This window comes from Sus scrofa, chromosome 15 (genome assembly GCF_054392235.1).
Source record: "Sus scrofa isolate SSC_HxYL_T2T_F1_AM1 chromosome 15, Sscrofa_HxYL_maternal_Yorkshire_Landrace_v2.0, whole genome shotgun sequence".
Lineage (NCBI taxonomy): Eukaryota > Metazoa > Chordata > Mammalia > Artiodactyla > Suidae > Sus > Sus scrofa.
The window spans coordinates 47,385,435-47,397,847 of NC_139397.1; the positions used below are offsets into that span (position 1 = coordinate 47,385,435).

The 12,413-nt window shown below is 49.1% G+C and overlaps 1 protein-coding gene across 50 annotated transcripts in view; it reads left to right on the top strand.

The window, feature by feature from the left end:
- The first annotated feature begins 2,997 nt into the window (after positions 1–2,997).
- Positions 2,998–12,413, top strand: part of ARHGEF10 (Rho guanine nucleotide exchange factor 10) — a 96,265-nt gene continuing 86,849 nt past the window's right edge. For 16 of the 50 annotated variants that reach the window (XM_084999655.1, XM_084999659.1, XM_084999680.1 and 13 more), the window contains exons 1-2: positions 2,998–3,048; positions 9,875–9,954. The gene's annotated coding sequence lies outside the window, so the exon portion shown is untranslated. Of the gene's footprint in view, positions 3,049–7,996; positions 8,110–9,724; positions 9,955–12,413 lie in introns of all 50 variants that reach the window. The other 34 variants (XM_021076496.2, XM_084999658.1, XM_084999679.1 and 31 more) reach the window with 4 other exon arrangements.

A 12,413-nucleotide genomic window follows, 5' to 3' on the forward strand; every position in this document is an offset into this window, starting at 1 on the left:
TTCTGGAGTTCCTGTCGTGGCACAGCGGAAATGAATCCGACCAGGAACCAGGAGATTGTGGGTTCAATCCCTGTCCTCTCTCAGTGGGTTAAGGATCCGGTGTTGCTGTGAGCTGTGGTGTAGGTGGCAGATGCAGCTCAGATCTGGCATTGCTGTGGCTCTGGCATAGGCCAGCAGCAACAGCTCTGATTAGACCCCTAGCCTGGGAACCTCCATGTGCCGCGGGTACAGTCCTAAAGGCAAATGACAAAAGCCACACACACACACACACACACACACACACACACACACACACACAAAACAGTGATTTAATTTTTTTTTTTTGCTCCTGAAAAAAAAAATAAGATGGATCGAAATTATATTATGGCTTAGTGAACATTTACTTTTGCCAGATATCACACTGTGTTCTTTGCAGAGTTCTCCCTTTTAAACTTATCTATGATGTAGATAGTATTAGTCCTATTTTCTAGATGGTGAGGCGGAAGCTCAGAGATTGTGTAAGCCACACAGGACTTTACTAGTGTTAGAAGCCAAAACAGGATCCCCACATCGACTCCAAATCCCTCGTTTAATCCACACACGGTATTATTTCCCTCTCATTTCTGCTCTACTGGATCAGAAACTAACAAGTATCCAGATCTTGTTGTGTGGTGAACTAAAACTAATTCCCTTGGCCCTTCTACCTCTGGCCACCATGACTATTAGGAAAATTTGGTAGGAGAACTTTGAATAAGCTATTCAAAGACCCCTAGAGGAAAGGACCCACAATATTTTTTTCTGATATTAAAGTCACCAAGAGGAAGTATCTTCTTCAATTGACTCAGGCTTTAGTATCGTCAAGTGTGCTCTAAGGTGGGTCTGAAATAGTATTTATTCATTTATTTGGCTACACCTGTGGCAGGCAGAAAAGATCGAACCCACACCATAGTAGCTACCAGAGCCACAGCAGTGACAATGCTGGATCCTTAACCTGCTGAGCCACCAAAGAACTCCTGAAATAATATTTAAAAATAGCTCAGGAGTTCCTGCTGTGGCTTAGAGAGTTGAGGACCCGGCGTTGTCTCTGTGAGGATAAGGGTTAAAGATCTGGCATTGCCACAGGCTGTAGCAAAGGTCGCAGATGCAGCTTGGATCCTGTGTTGCTGTGGCTGTGGCATAGCTCCTACTTGACCCCTAGCCTGGGAACTTCCACATGCTACAGGTGGGCCTGTAAAAAGAAAAAGAAAAAAACCCCAGCTCAGTCCATAAAATTAGCAAGTACTAACAATAAAACATTGCTAAAATATTGCTTTATCTACTATTGATTATTTCCCAACAATTGTAGACTTTGCATGTTAGCTATGATTTACATTAATCACAGTTTGCAGGGAAAGAACTTTACAAGGCATGGGGCTTTGCAGTCAATGTTTGAATTCACTCTGTGACATTTAGTTGCGTTGTCTTTCTCCTAGAAACCTCATGAAGGCACCTTAGGTCTTAAAGATGTCTGGCAGTTCTAAAATTCTGACAATAAATTATTTATATGATTGAGAGATTTGGACAGGAGACAGGAGAAGAGCCAAGGGTGTGACTGTTTACCTTGTTGACCAGGTAACAGACAACATTCTTTGTTCAGTTTGTATTCTTCTTCTATTTTTTTTTTTCTTTTTAGGGCCGCACCTGCAGCACATGGAAGTTCCCAGGCTAGGGGTAGAATTGGAGCCACTGGCCTACGCCACAGCCACAGCCACAGCCACACCAGATCCGAGCGGCACCTGCCTCATATGCCACACTTTGCACCTTGCGGCAACACCAGATCCTGAACCCACTGAGCTCTGCCAGGGATGGGACCTGGATTCTCAGGGATACTAGTCGGGTTCTTAACCCGCTGAGCCAGAATGGGAACTCCTTGGTCTGAATTCTTGTTAAAGATGCTTTGTCTCATGTTTTGTCCTGTAAGAGAAATTATAACAATAACATGCTCCAGGCAAACAACTGCAACAGCACAGAAAGGAATTCTTGTTCAGCTTGGAAGGAACGAAGCATGTGTGTAGACTTTTAACCTCAAATAGGCTCAGAGTATAAGGATGTTTTTTAGGCCCAACTATCTTTTTTTTTTTGGTCTTTCCGGGGCACTTGGAACATGGAAGTTCCCAGGCTAGGGCTCTAATCGGAGCTGTAGCCTCTGGCCTACCCCACAGCCACAGCAACACTGGATCAGAGCTGCATCTGCGAACTACACCACAGCTCAAGGTAAGGCCAGATCCTTAACCCACTGGGCAAGGCCAGGGATCGGACCCGTGTCCTCATGGATGCTAGCCGGGTTCGCTAACCGCTGAGCCACGAAGGGAACTCCCAATTATCTTTTTTTAGGATAATCTGTAATACCACTCCAAGGGCAGAACGCAGCGGGAAGCTTCCCTCTTACAGCATCACTTACTTTCTGGTTCTTACAAGATACGCAATTCTAGAACCCATGTTCACTGGAAAGGTGCCGGGAAAAATAAGCACTTTCAAAAAGCACGCAAGCTTATGTGTGAAATCATTCCATTTCCAAACTCCCAAGACTTGGCGGGTCTGAGAGCAGCTGACCTTCCGAGCAGCCAGGAACGCCCCTGCAGGCATGGCCAGCTTGCGAGGGGAAGGGGTGGATGCTCTGGGGACATGGAGGGGGTGGGGGGGAGCTGGGGGTGTGGTCTGCCTGGCGCCCCCTACCCAAGGGTCCGCATTCTCAGAGCTCCACCTGGAAATGTCTGCGGTACTGGGGTCCCGCGGAGCACCCCCTGCCTACGCGTGCGCAGCGGCGCCGGGCGTTGGGCTGAAGGAGGGGGCCCGGGCGGCCACGTGGCTCCGCAGGAATGCGCGGGCGCGTGGGCGGAGCGCGGCCGAGGAACGGGCGGGTGTGGGAACCAATGGGCTCCGGGTACCGTCCAGTTCGGCCAATCACGGCGTGAAGGTGGGCTGTCTCCTTGGTGGGGGGGGCAGGGGAGCATCCCTGGGCGGCGGACGCGGGGCGGGGAGAGGGGCGCTCGGAGGGACGGCAGACTGGGGTCCCGTCCGGGCTGCAGGGTAAGTGCGGACACGGGATGGTCTGGGGGCGGAGAGGGGTCCTGCGGGGTGAGAGCGGGCTGGGAATGGATGGTAGTCCTTGATCGGCCCCTCCAGCGAGCCTATCGCGGAGACTCGGAGATTTCTTTTTTCCTTCCAAAGTTGCACTTCTGCCCAACTCCCCCCGAACCGGCCAAATCCTGCTGCTCCGTGGAGTCCGGGCTGCCCGCCCGTCCCGGGGCTTTGCGGGACGGTGCCAGGGCCTCTCGGGGTGCTCCCTGCCCCCGGGCGCAGACAGTGCAGGTGACGTCGGCGATAACGCGAACCGCGGCGAGACCCCACCGGCTGTCAGGAGTGTGCAGGAGGGATCCCAGGCCCGGGCCTGGAGTCTGGATCAGCTCGACCCCGTGAAGCTGCTGGAGGAATAGCAACTTGGGGTGTTTGGGTGGGGACCAGAATTTTATATTTTCTTATAAAGGCAAAAGTCTGAGGCCCACCTTAGGGTGAAAATATTTATTTGCTACTTTAAAACCCTGTGCGTGTTTGCTCTCACCGCCCACCCCCCCCATCATTGCTGCAGAAACTGAAGCAGGTGTACGACCAGTGGTCGCAGGTGCCTTACTGAACCCCACCTGGCAAGCTGGCAACACTTCTTCCCTCTGGGAGACCCTCAGTTGTTACTTAAAAATCTGAGTAAATGTTCTAGCTCTTAATAGGATGTGTACATTCTGAGAAAGCAGCAGACATATTTGGTGCAGTGTAATATTCATTTCAGTTACTAGTAGTAAAAATTCTCATTAACACAAAACAATGGATTTTTAGGTTTTCTTTGGTTAAGCCACAAAAGGAAAATACTGTCAATGTTCTGGATTTTGTGCAGGAGTTAGTTCATGTCCCTCCAGGTTCAATTCTTGCTTAGAAATGTATTTTGAACATCTGTTTTATAGGAAATAACTTTTGTTATCAAGGAAAGGTGAGGTGTGCTCTTTGTACAATTTTAAAATATAATTCATCCCTTAAGCTGTCACAATGCTTCCTTGATTGGCCTGGGATATGATTTAGTGGCCACATCTGCACTCAGGTGACTCAGTGAGGGACTCTTTAAAGTCAGGTGTAGACTTTCATGGTTTCCTGATTTTAGGTGTTATATGTAGTTTTCACAGGTAGAAACGTTAGCGGAGTGAAATGGGACAGAAGGGGAACACACGTGATGTAAGATGATGGGCCTCCTGGAAGTGTAGTTTAGAAAGAAGTGGGGTGGGGGGTGTTCTGGGAGCTTTGCAGTACAGAGTGGCGTTCGGGTCCAGGTAGACGTGACGGGTCTGAGAGCTGCAGCCTGGTTTCTTTCTGCAGGTGTGGGGCAGGGCCAGTGCTGGGCATGGCCTGGGACTCCTGTGTGACATGTGATGACCTTGAGCAGTAAGGCCTGGGAGAGCTGGCAAAGGACCTACTTGTCCACCACCAGTCCCCAACCATCACACCCCCTTTTTACCAACTCAGGCTCTTCAGAGATCCTCACGCTTCCCAACTTGAGGCTTTTCAAGCCTGTTTGCGTTTATTTCTTTGTGTGTGTGTGTGTACACTGTCCTTTTTTAAATTTTTTATTGATTTATTTTTTGTCTTTTTGTCCTTTTAGGGCCGCACCCACGGCATATGGAGGTTCCCAGGCTAGGGATCTAATCAGAGCTGTAGCTGCTGGCCTACGCCAGAGTCACAGCAATGCCAGATCCGAGCCGCGTCTGTGACCTACACCACAGCTCACGGTAGTGCCTGATCCTTAACCCACTGAGTGAGGCCAGGGATCGAACACGAAACCTCATGGTTCCTAGTTGGATTCCTTTCCTCTACGCCACGATGGGAACTCCTTTTTAAAATTTTTTAAAATTAAATTATAGTTGATTTATGATGTGTCAATTTCTGCTGTACAGGAAAGTGATGCAGTCATACATACATATATACATTCTTTTTCTCATATTATCTTCTATCATGGTCTATCTCAGGAGACTGGATATAGTTCCCTGTGCTGTATAGTAGGACCTCGTTGCTTATCCATTCTAAATGGAATAGTTTGCATCTACTAACCCCAAACCTTCAGTCCATCCTGCTGCCCCGCTCCTTCTTGGCAACCACAAATCTGTTCTCTATGTCTGTGAGTCTGTTTCTGTTTTGTAGAGAGGTTCACTTGTGCCACATTTTAGATTCCACCTATGAGTTATATGGTATTTGTCTTTCTCTTTCTTACTTCACTTAGTATGAGAATCTCTAGTTGCATCCATGTCGCTGTGTGCACATTTTCAAAACTTTCGTTATAAAGGTGACCAGTCATGGGCACTGCTGTTATTCTTTCATTTCCTGTTCTTCTTTGTATCATTAAAGTAATGCATACCTGTTGGTAGAAAATGGGTTGTTGATGTTTTACGGTTTTATTACACAATGTTCAGGAGATTTAAAAAAAAATTTTAGAAGTTTTTTTTAGGTTTAACGTGTCTCTCTTCCACAAACCACCTTCTGATACTAGAAATTACTTTTTAAAGTTAAAATACAGCTCCAAGTGCTGTGCCAGCCTAGAGTGCCCATTGTGGAAGGGAGCTATGGAGAAGCCCATGCGTGGGTTGGTGATGCTTTGTGCTCCCCTGTGGATGTGGGCCGGTCAAGCTAGCCTTCCTCAAGGGGATTGGTGAGCTGGCCCATCCCAGGCACCAAAACCTTGACTCAGTGATGCCTCCTGGACTGGGGACTTTATGAAGAAAACAAAAGGAAGATATGAGGAATCCGAGCACTTGCCCTGATGGCCACCTGCAGCAGAGGGTCCAGAAAGCATCAGGGCCCTACGGCGGGGCTTTGCTTCCTGGGCTGAGGCTGCTCAGGCCAGAGGCTGGCAGGCTGGTGGTGGGAACCAGACCCTCATGGGTGGATCACTGTTATTTTTTAGAAAGGACTGTGACATTCAAACTCCCAAGTCACAGACCTGAATTTTGCACTTGTGTCAGTGCTCACTGGTGCGGAGTTAGAAGAAAGGCCAAGGGCACACATACTGTTTTATTGTTATTCGCCTTGTTTCTCCAAAGGGAAGATAGGATTGTGACTTTTTTAAGGAATGTGGGGGCCTTTCACCCGAGAGGCGGTGTCTGTGCAGAGGCGGAGCACTGTGTGTCTGTCTCTTCACTGTGTCAGAGGGCCTTGGGCTCCGGGATGGATGTGGGGCAGCCTGAGTGAGCTTGAAAGTGTAGGCATTTGCTTAGCAGTGCGGGCCAGTGTAGATACAACCCGGGAATTCCAGAGTTAACCAGGCTCCTGTTTCAGGAGCCAGGGTCCGCTTCTTTGTGAGGAGCGCTGAGCTCTGGTGGAAAGAATTCAGTCTTTTCCTCCCAGTATGTGCAGGTCTGAACCCGGCCAGGTGGTGAGAGCAGGCGGTTGGGATCCTGGGGTGGTATGAGGCCAGGATGCTGCGTGGCATGTGTGCATAGGGCTGTGCTCTGACGGGGTGGCTACCTGCCCCCTCCCCAGGACAGGACTTGGCTCCTGGCCCTGAGCCCTCTTGCTGCAGGGGCGAGAAGAACTTGATACAGCAGGACACTAGGCAGAGGCCACCCTGATTCACGTACATCGCAGAAGCTTGGTCTGGACATCTGCGTGGGCAGTGCATTCAGCCAATGGAAGCCCAGGGCCCAGGGCAGTGCCTCTGTGTCAAAGTTCTTGTCCCCTGTAGTGTGACAAAGGCTGCTTTTCAACTGGAACTAGGGTCATTCTCCTGCCTTTGGGCTGTAGGGTCTGCAGGGTTCATGATTCTCCGTCTCTGGGCCAGAACTCAGTGCCTGGAGGGGCAGACATGGGGCTTGCCGCCGGCCTCTGTTCTGGAAAAGCGTTTAGACATGCGATGCTCCCGATGATTTAATAGGAAAGAATGAAGGTGCAGCGTTAGCCAGAAGACCGATGCCTAGGAGACCAGTCCCAGGTGTTTGCATGTCTTCAGCATGTGCGGCCCTGCCACGGGCCTTTGTTGCCCATGGCGGGCATCTCCTGCTTGCTCTGAGCCCCGTTCTGCACTGTGTTGGGGAGAAGGCGAGGAGGTCATGTGTACCCCCAAAATGGGGACAGCTCCTCCTGATGCTTGTTCCCTGCTTTCTGTCCCCTGCCTGGGCGCACCTGCTGGCCTGGAGCTTCAGGGCTTTAGGACTCCAGGGTCAGGCCATCCCCTTAGGCCCCCTCTCTCCCCTGATGAAATACATTCAATGTCATCTTGTTTTCATGCTTTAAAAAAAATGAAGTTCTTGTACTAAAACTTTTCATAAAAGAAACAGCCTCTTTACAGATGGGAAAAGATGCATATGGTCCCACGACCAGCCTGCTATGGCAGATCTTGGAATGATTTATTAATTTGACAGGTATTTAGTGAGCACTTACTAGGTGCAAAGTACTAGTCAGTCCAAGACTAAGCAGTGACCAGAGGGACCAGGTCCTGTTCTTGTGGGGCTTATGCCCCAGATGGGAAAAGTAGATAGTACTTTAGAAGATGATAAAAATAAAGCAGGATTCCCGGCTGGGGTTGCTGATGGGGAGGGGCTGCTATGCACGAAAGTGGCCAGGCAAAGCCTCATTTGGAAGGTGATATATTTATTGGGTAAAGACCTGCAGGTGAGTGACAGCTGTGCTGATAGCAGGTTTATTTCTAGGCTGTGCTCTCTTCCATTGATATGCGTGTCTGTCTTTATGTCAATACCATTGTTTTGATTGCTGTAGCTTTGTAATGCAGTTTGAAATCTGGAAGCGTGATACCTCCAGCTTTGTTCTTTTTTTTTCAAGATTGCTTTTGGCTATTTGGAGTCTTTTGTGTTTCCATACAAATTTTAGGATTGTTTGTTTTACTGTTAAAAAAAAAAAAGCCATTGGAATTTTTATAGGGATTGTACCGAATCTGTATTTTGCTTTGGGTATTGTGTAGACATTTAACAGTATTAATTTCTTCCAGGAGTTCCTGCTGTGACACCATAGGTTAAGGATCTGGTGTCACTGCAGCTGTGGTGTAGGTTGCAGCTGTGGCTTGGATTTGATTCCTGGCCTGGGAACTCCCATATGCCAAAGGTGCGGCACAAAAAAATTAATTTCTTCTGGTCCATGAGCATAGAATAGCTTTCCGTTTATGTGTGTCTTCTTTAATTTCTTTCATCAGTGTCTTTTTTTTTTCTTCCATCAGCATCTTAAAGTTTTGAGCATATAGGTCTTTAACCTTTTGGTAGTTAAATTTTTTGCTAGATTTTTTTTTTCTTTTTGATGCAATTGTAAATGTGATTGTTTTCTTAATTTCTATTTCTGAAGTGTTCATTATTAGTGTATAGAAATGCAACAGATTTTTATATATTTATTTTGTGTCCCATAACTTAACTGAACTTGTTTATTCTTTTTTTTTGTCTTTTTTTTTTTTTTTTTTTTTTTTTTTTAGGACTGCACCCATGGTATATGGATGTTCCCAGGCTAGTGGTTGAATCAGAGATGTAGCTGCCAGCCTATGCCACAGCCACAGCAACGTCACGTCCAAGCTGTGTCTGCAGCCTCCACCACAGCTCACGGCAATGCCAGATCCTTAACCCACTGAGCAAGGCCAGGGATCGAACCTGCATCCTCATGGTTACTAGTCAGATTCGTTTCTGCTGAGCCATGACAGGAACTCCTGAACTTATTTGTTCTAAAAAATTTTGGTGAAATCTTTAGGATTTTCTATATATAATATGTCATCTGCAAATAGTGACAGTTTTACTTCTTTTTGATTCTTTGCCTTTTATTTTTCTTACTTAATAGCTTTGACTAGGACTTCCAATACTATTTTGAATAAAAGTGATAAGTGTAGACATCCTTGTCTTATTCCTAATTGTAGAGAAAAACTTTTCAGCTTTTCATCCTTGAATATGATGTTAGCTGTGGGCTTGTCAGTATGGCCTTTATTATGTTGAGGTTCCTTTATACCCACTTTGTTCAGAGTTTTAATCTTGAATGGGTGTTGAAATGTGTCAGATGCTTTTTCTGCATCTATTGAGATGATCATATAATTTTTATCTTTCATTTTTTTAATATGTTGCAGCACATTCATGGATTTGCAGATGTTGAACCATCCTTGCATCCTTGGAATAAATCCTTCTAACATATTGTTGAATTTGCCTGTATTTTGTTGAAGATTTTTGACTCTATGTTCATCAAGGATATTAATTTGTAATTAATTTGTTGGCTTGTAATTTTCTTTTCTGTGGCAGCTTTGTATTCTGCAACTTTACTGCAATTAGATATGTACAGGATATTCCTTCCAAAAGCAGTGGAATGGACATTTTTTTTTTTTGTCTTTTCTAGGGCTGTACCCACAGCATGTGGAGGTTCCCAGGCTAGGGGTCTACTCAGAGCTGTAGCCGTTGGCCTACGCCACAGCCACAGCAATGCAGGATCTGAGCTATGTCTGCGACCTACACCACAGCTCACGGCAATGCCAGATCCTTAACCCACTGAGTGAGGCCAGGGATCTAACCTGCAACCCCATGGTTCCTAGTCAGATTCGTTAACCACTGAGCCACGACGGGAATGCCCCAGAATGGACATTTCTGTAAGGCACATGTGGGACATTCTCCAGGATAGATCAGATGTTAGGTGACAAAACAAGTTTTGATGCATTTAGGAAGATTAAAATCTCATCTAGTATCTTTTTTGACCACAGTGGTATGAAACTGCAAACCAGCCATAGGAGGAAGAGGGAAAAGCCCATCCTTGTAGCTGTGGCTGCTGTAATTGCACTTTCTGCACTGTCTCCTGTGCTGCTGCCTCATTTCCATCATATTGATCATGAGCCTTGGCTCTTGCCCCACAGCCTCCTGGGGGCGCCCTCTGTCCACCTGGCCCTCCTCTCGATGCCCTGTCTACCTGATGCCAGTGCGACCTTCTAAAAAGGTGAGTCTGGCCATGTCAGTTCTCTGATCAGACGCCTTCTGTGGATGTCCTCTGCCTTGGACAGGTCCCCATGGTGGGTGGGACAGCCACCTCTCCCCACCCTCCTCTGTCTTCTCCTCAGTCTTCCTTGGGAGAGCTCTGTCGGCTCCCTCCCTGGGGCTGTGCTCTGGCTCCTCTTTCTTCTTCCCATCCTTGGGGTGTCTCAGCCCCTGCAGCAGGGATGGCTGTGGGGGAGATGTAATTGCAGGGGCTGTCTGGACCCTGCCACTGCTGTGGTCCAGGGTGTGGTCCAAGCCAGCCTCTTGGGGGATGATGTCCCTAGAGTGGGACCAGGTGGGGCCAGGTAGCCCACACCTGGGCTGAGCTGTGCCCTGGATGTATGATGAAAGGCTCTGCTGAGCTTTGGGGGTCAGTGGCTTCATCTGCATTTGACTGATGTAATTACACATTTGCACAGCGTCTTTCCTTCTCTGTGGCATAGTTTAACTATGTTTCCTATAAATAAGGGGAACTCTTTGCTAGAATGTGAGTCCCTGGGGAAGGGCCCTCATGGTCAGTCACCCTTGAACTTCCACCTGGAGCTGCAGTAGGTGCCCCTGCAAGAAGGCGGGGGACAGGTTTTAGCCCCAGGAGTTTTCCCAAGTTACTTCCATACCCCAAGCTGGATGACCTTCTCTGTAAGGATGATTTTTGAAAGTTGGAGTTTACTTTATGCAAGAAGTTGCTGGGTGTATGGGTTGTAGGAGGAGGGCTGGGATCGTTTCCTGCCTTCTCCTTCCTCACTTCCCCCTCCTCTGATTACTGGGGTGATGGGGTGTGTGCTTTCTCTGCATCCTCGGTCAGTCTTTGGCTGGTATGTGCTGCGCATGTCCTTGGATCAGGCACGTGTGGTGTGGGAAGTGGCTGAGGACAGGCACGGCCTGAGAATTAGAAAGAGACGCCCACCAGGCAGCCGCCTTGGGTACAGAATGTCACCCACAGAGATTCAGAGGCCAGTCCAGTGACTCCCCCTCGCAAGGGTAACTTTCTCCTGTTCTGTCTTATGGATGTAGTACCCTATGTGATGAAGAGGTTTCTCAAAGACTTTGCCAACTAAAGGCAGAGTCAGCTTTGTCCTTGGTAAGTTTTGACAACATGAAGCCATGTGACTTTGTGTAGGTGGCTTTGGGCTTTTGAGAGAAGGCTCTTGGCTGGCTTGTCTGACTGCACGGGCGTGTCTGTGCCTTTGGACGCAGGCACGTTTCACGGTGAAGCATTTGTGCCTGCGTCTTGTCTGGGTGCTGATCCTGGAGGGCGGCAGGTCACTGTCCCCATGATGTCCCCCTGACTCTGTCTGGGGACACATGGACTAGGGGACATGGACCCACACCCAGAGGCGGGGGCCAGGGTCAGGAATGCTGGCACTGTCGGATTTTGGAGGGACTGGTGCAGACCAACCGCAGACCAATCCAGTCCAGTCCCATGGTTTGGGTTTAAAGGATGGAAGAAAAGTCCCAGAAGAGTGAGGGGCAGGAGGGGAGGGGGAGCCTGGGTGGGGCCGAGCGGCATCACCCACCATTGCCCCCCTTCCCTTCCCTCCCCTGCCCCTCTCTTCCCTCCCTTCCCTCTCCCCTTCCTCCTCCCACAAGGGTTTTCTGAAAGCAGACCACAGTCAGGTAAGGTTCTGGGTTTTGTTCCTTATTAGGGGACCCTAATAAATAATTAAATGCATGTTTTCACCTCTGTAAACATGCATGTTATGGACTGGGTGTCAGCCAAAGCCTCACGCACTCGTTCTCTTGGGCCCACATGTAGCAGCATGTGGGGGTCCCTCAGGTGTCTGGGGAGGCTCCAGGGGCGTGTCCCCCTCACCTGCCCCTCGGACTCCCTGGGGGTGGGCGCATCCTCAGGAGTGGGACCATCTCACCACTCCCTCTCCCTCTGTCTGAGCAAGAGTGAGGTGCTCCGGTCCTCTGGAGTCTGGATTTGGCAGAGGGGGGAACGGGACAGTCACTCTGTGACTGTGGAGCCTAGGCCCAGTCCCTGTCCCCCTCTGCCCTCAGCTGGGGCTGTATTTCCTCAGGCTCCAACCAGACCTGCATCCCCACATCGTCCATCCCTGTCCCTGTGGGCTGCCCTCCATCCTTAGGCCCAGGACCTGGGGCTTGTTCTGTTCGGGACCTACTCCTGTGCTCCTGTCACCAAGCTGAGGCTGTGCCTGCTTCCAGGGACAGACTTCCCAAGGAAGAGTTGTGTCCTTTCCTCTTGGTCAGGAGCAGAGCATGGGGGTGTGCAGGAGGGGCAGGGGGAGAGGGACGGACGGAGAGAGACAGAGCCATAGCCAGAATCAGAGAGAGATGGACACAGAGGCAGAGAGAGACAGAGGCAGAGACAGGCAGAGAGGCAGAGAGGTGATGGGGGCTGTTTGCAGGGAGGAGGGCCCAGGAGGGGCGAGTGCAGGAGGGGTTGGTTTAGAGGTG